Source organism: Gasterosteus aculeatus, chromosome 1, assembly GCF_964276395.1.
Source record: "Gasterosteus aculeatus chromosome 1, fGasAcu3.hap1.1, whole genome shotgun sequence".
NCBI lineage: Eukaryota > Metazoa > Chordata > Actinopteri > Perciformes > Gasterosteidae > Gasterosteus > Gasterosteus aculeatus.
This window is the reverse complement of record NC_135688.1, coordinates 24,646,805-24,659,017: the sequence shown is the minus strand read 5'-3', so window position 1 is coordinate 24,659,017 and position 12,213 is coordinate 24,646,805. Positions and strand designations below refer to the sequence as shown.

The window sequence follows — 12,213 nt, the reverse complement described above, 5'->3', positions numbered from 1 at the left end:
AAGGGCTCATAATTGCGTAGGCAAAGCGGTCTCAGGTGGAAGGTTTGGCTTGACGATGCCGCGGATACAGTTGCTATAGCGATGCAGGGTTTCTCAATTAGTGATACGTGTTACTTCGATTCTCCCTTTGGAAATTTTCGGCTCGGGTATAGAAGTGAAAGTGGAGTTTAATGATCTGTTTCATGTGATGATGATGACAACAATTTCACCCAAATTAAGGCTGTTTAGGCCACTGAATGTCATACCGAGGCTTTCGTTTTTAGTGTACCGTAGAGCCAGACAAGCCCAGTACTGGTCATTTGAATTGATAGCGCTGTGGCTGGAAAACAGATGAATGGAAATTTAGCCAAAACTTTATTTCCCTGACATATAGTGTGTCACGCACACTCCCAACGTTTGTAAGGGTGTGATGGAAATCCGTCCCGGGCTGGCAGCGAGCACCTCCCTTGAGTGAGGAGGAGGGGCACGCACACTAGAGCTGGACACTCGCCTACACGGGGGCCCGAGCACAGCTCCTCCAGTTGAAGGGCGGCCTCCTTAATCACCACGACTCCCTGCCGCTCTGTTGTTTTGGCAAAACAACGGCGAAGCAAACAGGCCGAGAAAATCTGATTGGATATATTCTGTTGGGAGGGAGATTTACAAGCTTCAAGCTGCTTCCTCTGTGCGTGTCTGTGTGTGTGTGTGTGGGGGGGGAGCTGTTGACATTGAAGTGCTCCTGACCAAAACGGATTTCATTCATCTCCACATCCCTAAATTTGGATTCAAACGTTTTTTTTTCTTCGATAAACACACTACTGTCTTATCTTGTGTGTTCCTCTCTCCCTCTTGAATAGTCACATAGTTTGTTGCATTGTCGCCATCTGCTGGATTTGAACTCAAACCACTGTTAATTATGCATTATTTCATATTTTATAAGCCATATTTACATAGTTTTCTTTGAGTCATTTAAACGTAATAAATGTATTTCAACACAAGGTGTACTTGATTTGCTTGAACTCACTTCCTGACACGTGCACGCTGCTAATTGGCCAGCTGCGAATGTCATCACGCAAATTGCTGTTGACCGAAGTGACTTCTGTTGTTTCAACGACCAGAAAACTTTCAAAGAGATTCTACCGAGACCTCAACGGGAGAAACAAATATATGCGTGTACAACGCAACTTTCGTCAGAAATGGATACACAACAAGCCAGAATAGTAACGTGGCCGAAAACCGGACGGCTCCGGCGCAACAGGTGAGTTTCCCACCATTAAAATGGCAGCTACAATCTCTGACATTTCACCGTTGCAGGTGCCCAGCTGCTCGTACGCGACGTTAGTGAACGTCGCTAAACTTAACGTTAGTTTGTCAAGTAACGTTAGCAGCATGTGTAACTTTAGTTTTTTTCTTCTTTTTCTTTTACCACGTATGTTAATTATGACTGCGGTCAGCTCCGCAGACGCTTACATTTCAGTGCACGTGTATGCTGACATTTACGGTATTAAACAAGTAAGCGGAATAAAGGCCATTTAAAGAGCTGATGTACGTACAGGACCTCTCTGACTACTCTTATATGAAACCAAATTTGTAGAGCAAAAATGTTTCATATTTAGCATCCTAGATGTCCTTAACACATGTATGTTGGGCTTTGACTGGAATTATTGAGAAAAGTATTTTTATTGCAGTTCAAACTTTGAGAAATGGTCCCTTTGAACTTTGAAATACAGGATAATTATCTAACTTTGCACAGTTAAAGTATTTCTTTTTTTGTACAAGAGCAGTCAGAATGGTCCTGAACACACACACTTCAGTCATGGTCCAGAATCTTTGGATACCGTAATTGCCAGCATACACGTGCACTAGAATTCAAGCGTCTTCTGAGTTGACCGCAGTTGATTACGCGTCAGTACAGACACACGTTCCGAGTGAGTTCTTCTGGACTGGACTCGGATAAAGCTGTAGCTGTGTAACGTATAACGTATAAAATACAGTTCGAGAAAGTCATCTTATTATTTCAATTAATTTAGGAAGACATGCTTCACCTCTGGAGCATGATATATTTCAGGCTGAGAATAACATTTTCCTGTGATTTTAAATTCAAAATATATAAATGTACTTTCAGCTGTAATATTTCAATCTTAAGGCAGAGGAAATCAATCAATGCTGTCAATAAAATCCACAACAGAAAACACATGACGCAAGACTTTTTTTTCTTGCCTAGGATACAAGCTATTTTAACTTAAGATAGTACAGAATCTATCCTAGCTACAGTGGCTGAATGTTCCCACACGCTCCTGGATCCATAAAACAAATCAAATTGTACAGTTAGTTTATTAACAAGTGGAGCAAAGCCACCAAGTTCTGTTTCTTTGTAACCTTACTGACTTTGAAAGTAATATTTCAGGTTCATTACTTGAGCTCACTTTGATGAGCATAAACTATATATAAGACCGTCATATCCGTAGATATTCGAGTGAATTATACTACTTTGCGATACATTTAAAAGTGAACTCTTCCTCCGACAGTTGGCTCACCCGCCTCCTTCCTGAATGAATTGAATCCTCGTACTGCATGATGGGATATGCTGGGCCGCAAAGGATGGATCAGCTGTGTCCTCCAAATCGGCTCCAGGAGTGCTGCGTCCCTCGACCGCCTCCGAAGCAGCCGATGGAATTGGACCGCCGAGTCGCAGCCAAAGTGACGTATGCGCTTTCAAGGATGCAGCCCAGGGAATTGAGACACACCCTGTGATGTGCATGGCCGGACGCTCCACGGGAGCTGAAGGGCCCCTGACGTCATGGTGATTCAAGTCAACGCCCCGTTCCACCGTAATCAATAATGTCTGTTTGAATGCTGTATTCTCTCTCAATTGAATGATAGCTTTTGGCTGCATTCTTTGTCCTTCATTGTTATAAACGTTACAAGTGACAAATGAAGCTGCTCCGTGTAAGTCCTTAAATTACAGTCATTATTTGGCATTAGAATATTTGAGATGAGAATAGAATAGGTATTTAAAGTGTCGTTATCTCACTTCAGGGGGAATTTTATAATCTCAACAGGATGTTCTTGACCTTTCCAGTAGTGCATGTCTGCTCTGAGGCACACAGGTTGCTCTGTTCCTTTCCCAATGAAAATTGCCTCTTGGTTAAAGAGAGATATATTTAAAAACTGTTATAACATCTGCAGGATTTTCTTCAACACATCGAGGCTGCACCGTTTGCTTTTTTTGCTGTTGGGGGCGTAGGTCTTTCCTTATCCAAAGCCAGGGTTTAAGTAAAGACGGTGCTGAATCATGTACAGATTTTAAAGTGCCTTGATGCGAATTTGTAATATGAGTCTTCATAAATAGAAATGATTCGACCTGCTCGTCTGCTGTCCATCTATATTCTGAGCCACGCACCTTTTCTCATTCCTGAAAACGATTTAGATTTTGAAATAAATGGCATTTGAGTGTGACAGTTTTTTGCTATTGTAGTCAAAGTGTAGAGACTGTCCTGTGCATTACAAACTGCGCACACACACCCACACACACACACACACACACACACACACACAGCAAAGGGGATAGTGTGGGTGAGGTGGGGAGGGGATAAACACAATCTGTGCAACCAACATCTGCTGTTGATCTGATGGGATAGAGCGAGCCCGCCCTGTGCAGACCTCTATTACCTGGTTTGGATGTTGCCAGAAGGCCGTGTGGGATGAAGTCATGCACGTGGGCTGATGGCGGTGTACTTTTTTGTTTTGTGACATTTTTCCCAGAAACCTGAAGGAGACCTCGGCTGTGCAGCATGTGAGACTTTCAACGGTGGACACAAGCTGAGAGACTCTTCATAATGAAGGTACATAACTCAAGTTTTTGATTTTGCTGTTAAATTCACAGAAGAATAAGACCTTGTCATCAGGCAGATTGTCCTGTTCTTGTCTACCGTCAGGGAGACGAAATAACGTTGCAAAGAATCTGAACTCTCGCGCACTGCTGATTCAGCACCCGACCAGAAAAGGGAAGCATTCGCCGGTAAGTCACAAACTGGCTTGATGTTCCCATGGGGCTCCATCAAAGTTACACTGGTCTGCAGAGCAAACTTAATTAAATAGATTTAGTGGAGTAGGAGTGATCCATCTCCCAAAGGGCTCAGGATACAAACCCAAATGAAAGGCTTATTCCACACTTTGTACCGCTGTTGCAGCTCTAGAGTACTCAAGTGCATTTTGAGGTGGCATTTCTTTAACAACGGGCCAACCTTAAAGGCTGAGCCCACGAGTCTCACTCACTGGACAAACCACAGCGGTCTCGTTTGCTGTAATGAGCTGCAGGGGTTTGACTTGCTGAGCGAGCAGTACTCGTTTGAGTCAAACGACAAACCACAGGGATCTGCCAGAGACGGCCTCTGAATGCATCGTCGTTTTCTACCAATTCTTCCCACTCGTCTTCTTTCACACCATCAGCCTCAAACACCCCTTAGCCACCCTCTTCCTTCCTAGTGCTCTTTTATATTGGTATTATGAACACACTGCTGCTCCGCACTACCAAAAGACAATTGCACAGAAGAAGCCTAATGAAGACGGTTTCTCTCTCCTACACAAGGCACAGTGTTAACTCATCATTCTCTACAATGTTTTCAAGTTTATCTTTAACATCCCAGAGGCAACAAAGTGTGGGAGACACACATCCAATTTAAACCACAGTAGCAAAGTTGTGAGAAGCATAAATGAGGACAGAACTGTAGGGAAAGAGAAATCAACACCAAGGCCACACAAGGTTAAAATGTGCCCACACTTTTTTCTTTTTCTTGCACAAACAAGTCCTGCATGCATGTTAACCAGGTAAGTGTGGCCTGTTCTTTAAGGTGTAATGCGTCAGCTGAGGCCAAATTGTTCCTTTAAAACATCATCAATAGAATATGAAAAGGGGTGCATTGTTGACATTAAGTAAAATACCCTTTTAATTTCTCTGACGGTTTAAAGTCTTGAATTTATGTGTTTTAATCGCTTTCTGGCTTCATCAAGTGCAGAGTAGGTAATGATAATAATAATAATATTCCAATGTTATATTGCACTTATCTAAATATCCAAAGACGCTTTACACAAAAAAAACATTTTTAGTAAAGAGAACTGGAGAAACTGCGCAGAATGAGTCATGTAGTGGAGGTTGGGGAAGGCGTGTTTAAAGAGGAGCTAAGCAAGCAACCTTGTGTAATCTGAGGAACAAATAAGCTAAAGTGAGGTCCGCTTTACCTCCTTCCATGGTAGGATTGTAAATAATAGGAGGATCAGAAAGTAACCGTTAAACTAAGGGTTTTTCTGTTGCCCTCGCTGACCTTTTCCATTTGAAGTGGTCGGCTCAGTTGGTATCTAATCCTTTCATATGAGGAAATGAAGCCCTCTTGTTTTGTCTTTTATTCCCACAATATGAGCTCTGCACAGTTGTAGGAAACATTATGAGCCTGTTTCGTACCCTGACCACAACTTAAACATGAAACAGAAACGCATAACAACACTTGTATCTCATCTTGATAATTTATGCCAAGTCCAATGGACAAAAGACAAGTGTTGAAGTTGTCCTTGCCCATTTTCTCAGGTGCTGTCCTTGAGATGAAAAAGCTTTTGGGCTAACCTCGGATGTGATGAATGGTGGTTCATTCCAGAGAGCTTATGATGGTGTTTTCCCCGGCCCATGGTTTATGAATGGGGTTGTGTGTCTGCTGGGAATGTTTTTCGCCACTCTCAGACTCTCCATTTCCCTCCTACAATTCATCTCTTGGGGTTTAATCATAACTTGTGGCGAGCGTGTCAACAGATAGTCAAGTGATCCATTAGGAATACTGTTATCCAGCTTTTGGTAAGAGAGAGATCCATGCAGTTGTTACACAGGCCCATGTCGTTTAAGGACCAAAAAAACCCAAATGTTTTGTTAATTTGAGAAAGAAATGAAACAACATTCACTTCTATATGCATTTCGTTATTCACTCAAAAGAATTGCACCAATAAAACACAGTTGTGAAGATTTTCTATTGCAGGAAAATTGATTTTGCTAAAACCAAAATGGGAAAAAGCAACAAACAAATCGGTTTTATCATCACTTATCTGTGACTTTGTCACTGACATCTATTTTTCCTATTATTTATGAGACGGAAGAGAAGATTATTTTTTTGACTTTTAGCCGGGGGTCTGAAGTACATGACGGCATTAATTTGCAGTATTCTTGTGTTGACATGGAAATAAACTCTTCATTCCAAATGAGCATCTGTATTCCTCTCCCCACACACTACTCGGCCTGAGTGCCTTCTCCTGAAATTGCCGCTTGCGCATAGCAGCCTCTTTTCTTGTGACGTGATCTGGTAATCCATCTTCAAAGCAACCCCCCCGTATCCCCACCCCTCCTGCAGTTTCGCTCTCCTGGGTTAACGTAGGCGGATGCGCTGCTGACCGAATATCGTATGCATGACAAATTTGCCATCCCTGCAGTTTTTTGCTTGGTATGTGGCAGTGCAGCAGTTGATGGATAGAATGTGTCACTTAGTGCAGTGCTCAGGGCAAGAGACATGCGTTTAGACGAGAGGAAGGTCGGGGGGGGTTGTCCCTGAGAGACTGGAGAGCGGAAAGTAAAGGCCAAAGACCTGGCTGCGTTAAATACCGTGACCTGAAAGAGACAGGCTGTTCTCTAGATCATCTCGGCTGAAGTCCTGGACAAAAACATATATTATTTAATCTGAACTGCTGCGTCAGAGGGGAAAATGAACGTTTGCAGCGCCAGAAACACTGTAACCATATGTTGTTGGTCTTGGAACTAAAATCCATGAAGAAATGTGTTTTCTGGCAGTTCTACGTTATATTTTAAAATATTTTTAAGAGTCCGAGAGATGTGCTGCTGCTGTCAAGCCTTGAAAAGACTTAATCAAAATGTGTGGATTATTTGGCTAGTGAAATTGAATATAAATGATAAGGATTGCCCATATTTTAATCCATTTAAGCTCAACAAACTTCCCAGAACCTACTGCAACATATTAAAGTCATTTGTTTTGTCCAGCCAGTCCAAAAATGAAAGGTAATTGATTTTCAAAAATCAACCACCAAATTGGTGGTGGACGTATCTGTCCAGAGCTACAGTACTTTGATCCCCACCGTATACAGTCCTCATAGTTTTGCTAGATACTCGATACCCGGGCTGGATCCGGCCTTGAGAGCCGACGGGTCACATTCAGAGTGTGCCTCCAGCTCGCCATCCTGAGCAGGTGATGGCCAGGGCGGCCTTCGGGGCACTTACAGGTCCCAATGATATTATTTCAACAGGCTTTCAGCGGTGTGGAGAGTCATTGCGGTGGTCGAGAGCTAATGGGCCAGATGTAAGAGCCACCTGGCCCGCGGCAGACCCCCGTATGCTGCCGGTGACGGAGCCAGTCGGGCAGAGCCGAGGCTTGCCGTCCCTCCCGCCCAAGAGGCTTACCGCCGCCATATCTAGCACAGCAAGTGTGCTCATCACGGCGACATTGTTCTCGCAACTTTATTTATTTTTTGTATACCAAAGTGTTAAAAGCTGGCATTTAAAAGTAGAGCTTTTGTTAATTAGAACTTGAAGCAGTTATTAATACATATATATTTTTCTCATTGTGACATTAACGCAGCTCGACCTGTAGAAATAGAGGTCGTGGGGCCGAGCTCTGAAACAACAAAAAAAATGCATCACTGAATAAGCCCCTCCGGCAACGTGTGAGTGCACTTCAAATTTGTGTCCATACATACCCCAGCCTTAGACACGCCGCTGTATCTGGTATGTGTGGAATGAGCAGGGCTCTTGGCAGCCCGCCCATTTAATTCATTTAACGCTGAAGAAAACGGAGCACTTCTGGCAAACAGGGCAGTGGGAAATAGAGCTGTGAATCTTGATTGTGGGGGTAAATGAACAGCCGGGTCTGGAGGTGTGTCGTCTTGTCTGCGAGCAGAGATGCATGCGGACACGCCCTCCCGCTTCTTTGTCCCTGATAACCTCACGGAGAGAAAAAACGGCATCAAGTGCACAAAATAGGTATTTCCTTTTGGATATTTCCCCGTCTAATATGTCATCAGAATGAGGAGAGGGATAATGTCCAAAGTTCCACTTCCTTGGACAAAAGCATAATTCATGGCTCCAGGCACAAAATAATGTTCAAGACAATGTAAGGCGGCGTGGTGTGTATGTATACTTGTTTAAATATTCATGGGAAAAGGGCGTGTGTGTGTGTGTGTGTGTGTGTGTGTGTGTGTGTGTGTGTGTGTGTGTGTGTGTGTGTGTGTGTGTGTGTGTGTGTGTGTGTGTGTGTGTGTGTGTGTGTGTGTGTGTGTGTGTGTGTGTGTGGCTTGAGTGTGATTTACACCAGCAATAAGTTTGTGTGAGCACAGAGGTTGTCGGTCGCCTCAAGCAAACTTGACGGATCGGTGAATAGGAGTTGATATCCTCCCACCAGTGATGACCTCTTAAACCGCTCAGCTATTCAAAATACTGATTTATAAACCTGGGCTTTGTTCTCAAAAACCACACACATTGCGCACACTTGTATTTATCTCCATGGAAAGCAGTTGGCAGGATCAAAATCAATAGTGTGAATTGTTGTGGAATAACTGTGTAAGTGTTATTGTCCTTGATGATGATGATCATCACTGCGTTTTATTCACTGTGTTTGTCAATTATAACATTATTTCAGTAATCAGCAGTCACTTAGATTGCTATTATTTTAAATGATGGTGCTTACACGGTGTGCCACAATAATATGACCAATAACTAAATTGATTTTGTACACCGGGACGTGTAAGTGGATTCCTAAGTCTGGATGTTGATCTGCAGTGTTTGTTTGTTTTTTGTTATTCACTTGTTTGGCAAATAAAATGTGTGACTTGGATGCATTTTTCTGTTCAATCAAGTAGCTTTAGTTGCACAAGCTTTGCTGAAGGAGTGGGGAATACAATATGTGGGTCATTTTTGAATATCAAAAACCCAATTTATTGCTAAAATGAAAGGGCTTGTTGTATAACCTACATTATTGGGGTTTTTTTAGATCAAAAAGAAAACCCATGCAGTCTGTAAGCTAAAAGAATAACCTGGATGCATGCAAGATTTTCCCTCTAGTTTGTTTTCCCTTTTCCACTCTAATATATTAAACTCGGCTCAACACAGAAAACCGCTCTGACACATATTAGGAGTGCACATGTCCCTTTTATAAATACCCGTGTATGCGCAGGGGATGTTGATTCCGTGGCTGTAAGAATCGTTTACACATCTGGCCCCTGGAATATGTTATCAAGCAGAAATAGTTTTATATTTGTAGGAAGGAACAAAGGTTGCACATTCCTTACGTGGAGTATGTAAACATTTTTAATTTTATTCTGTGGAGAAATGAATTCTCACAGAGCTGACTCTCCTGAGAGGAGGCGAGTATGTGCTGCTTATTTAATTCAGCAGGCGTGAATAGGTGCACTGCCCATTCAATGTGGTATTTCTACATGATTTAATATTGATAACAACATTAAAAACGAATGGACTTCTCTGAAGTTTGCTTCGCCTAAAAAGGTAAGCACCCTATCTCTAGAATCAACGAGGGGTAAAAGAGGGTCGGGAGGCACCAGTGCCCTCCTAGCCTCAAGAGAACAATCTTCCCTTTGGACATAGTTGTCCATCGGCCCTGCGTGCCTCGCTGTCACCCGTCACTGTCCGGGCCTCTGCTTCAGGCTTTAAATCCGTGGCGACAGGCCGTCGCTGCAAAAGCCCCATCGAGCACATTGCCTTGTGCCCTTCTCCATCACACCTGTGCACCATCCTCCTCCGCGTGACGAGGTCGGAGACAAGTTATCGCAGACGTCAGCTTTATGGGTCTCCGTCTGGCTGTGCCACGCTAATGAAGTGATTGTGCTGCTCCTTCAAAGTGTGTGTGTGGGGGGGGGGTCAGAGCATGGGATGGGAAATTGGTCAGCAGTGTGTCGATGTGGAGCTGACAAGAAGTGCATGCTGTGCCAGTGGCTTCTCCGGATGCTCGCTGGGTTGACTTCTATTTAGAGAAAGCCCTCATTCCTTCACAGTATTTTTCTTCACCCGAGAGGCGGCAATAAAATCCCCGAAGTAGCCCTGAAACACTCAAAGCTCAACCGCAGGATTATTGTGCTGGTGAATTCCCTCATTTAAATAAGTCTATATGAAGACTGCTGCAAGAATGTGGAGTAAAATGTATTCTTTTAATAAAAGCAAAAAAAAACCTTTTCTGGCATCTGTTGCTTATACTGTGATATCCTTAACCACTCCTGTCAATCACACGCCGAATGCACTGACGCTTCATGTCCCCGCTTCTGGCTTCTAAGTTCACATACATTATTTCCTGCTTTGACAGCTTGAAAATTCCCGCTAAGAGGATTCCCTCATGCCAGCAGCGCCGTGGAGATTTCTTTTGAGGGACGTGTTAGACGGCATCTGAACCCAACGGCGTGCTGTGCACTGTGAGGAGCAGTGATTGTGTGAGCAGTAATTGCCCTCGCTGCATCTGCTAGGGAGAATAAGGGCCATCATTGGGTCGGAGGCATGCCGCCTCGGGGAGTATTTAGTCAGCCGCGGCGCACGTCAGTGCTTAGTTCAATGGATGCGCACCTTGCTATTGACTAAAAACAAGTGTGCCGTTAAATCTGTTCTGACTAAAAACAGACTTATGTCTAAGTAATTGTATGTGATTATATTCATTCGGTTTCTGGTGATGGTGCACTCAGTGTTCCTCTGCCCGAGATCCAGTGAGAGGGTAGTTTGTCAAAAGTATTGTGTTAATTGGTCAACTTGCTTTTATGCACCTGAAATTGAGATAATTTGTAGGAACTGTCATGTTACTTTTGAGAAAGGGAGAAAAAAAAAAGCGTAACATTTGTCTGGAAATGACTGTGTTTCTGGAAATAATGGAACGTGGTTAAGAGGTTTTCTTTCTTGTTGCTAGAGAAACAGTACTTACTATCCCTTGCGCCCTATTAAAGTTGCATGCTATGGATAAAATATGCAAACCATCTGTAGTTAGCGCGTAAGAATCTTTAGCACAAACGTAATAAAGCACTGAAACAAAAACAGAAAAGTCTTTAGTCTTTCTAACTCTTTATAATTTATGTTGCTTATAAAGCTTCACATATGCAATGATTTGCAGGTTTTTTCAACTTTATAACGTTATAAATTTAATCCCTTTTAGGTTTTGGACTATGGAATTGACTGAGCAATGAATTTGAAGATTTAACCTTTCGCCTCTGGGAACCGGTGATGGCCATTTTTCGCAATTCAGCCTTGACTCTTTTTTTATTGATTCATTCAAACAATGAAAATATACAAGCATCAGGGGACACATTTAGTTACAGCCCTAAGAGGCCTTCTTTGGTCTATCCGAAAACTCAAAGCTGGAATAAGAATACGCACTAAAACATAATCTTTCTCCTGATGCAAGACCGTTCAGTCAGTGTCTGACAGTTGAAGCCGTCTCCCAAAAATAGACGGCTCAAGTCTGTCGTGCCGTCAAAATATCAATCCTGAAGGAGTGCTACTGACAGATTAGGATGCCACATTTACATAACTGTCACCTTCTGGACCAGAAAAATGCCCCCCCCTTAATGCGTTATTATCAGCGTTAGGATTTGTTATATAATTCACAAAGATGTGTTAATCATTATAACAAGCCACAGGAAACAAACTAATAACAGCATTGTTCCAGTTTTTTCCCCATAAACTCTGAATGATGGATTGATTCCAAATGCCTGAGGCTAAACATGCTCTACAAAGGGAACCAGATCGGAGGCAATTGGAACGGCATCTATCCAGTTTGTTCATATCGCTCTTGATAAAGAGAGACTGAAAAAACCACAGTGTCATCTAATCTAATGGCTTCGGTATTTGGGATTTGTTCTTTAAACAAACAAGGGCTCCACAGCTTCAACGATGAAGTATTCACTTGCAGCTTTCCTGGAAGTGACCCGTAGACATCTGTGATGTCAGAGCGATCTGAATACATTATTAACAACTGCACGATTTCAATGGAACATTCATCTGTTTTTTCTTTCCATTAGCGGGTGGAAGCACATTTTGTATTTGCGTCACATTTTGACTCTCTTTGACCACCTTTCTTCCCTCCCATCTGTCACGTCGTCTGACAAGCAACAAAGACTGTAGCACGCAGAGCGGAGGCCCCCCCTGCAGAGACCGAGACCTGTGCAGATTGATGCAAATCCACCTGCTCAGTCTCGCTC

At 43.0% G+C, this 12,213-nt stretch overlaps 1 protein-coding gene across 1 annotated transcript in view; it reads left to right on the top strand.

Moving 5' to 3' along the window:
* Positions 1 to 3,917: 3,917 nt before the first annotated feature.
* The window catches only part of LOC120819969 (interleukin-1 receptor accessory protein-like 1), a 202,769-nt gene continuing 194,473 nt past the window's right edge, over positions 3,918 to 12,213 (top strand). The window contains exon 1 of the mRNA XM_078098204.1: positions 3,918 to 4,000. The gene's annotated coding sequence lies outside the window, so the exon portion shown is untranslated. The remainder of the gene's footprint in view (positions 4,001 to 12,213) is intronic.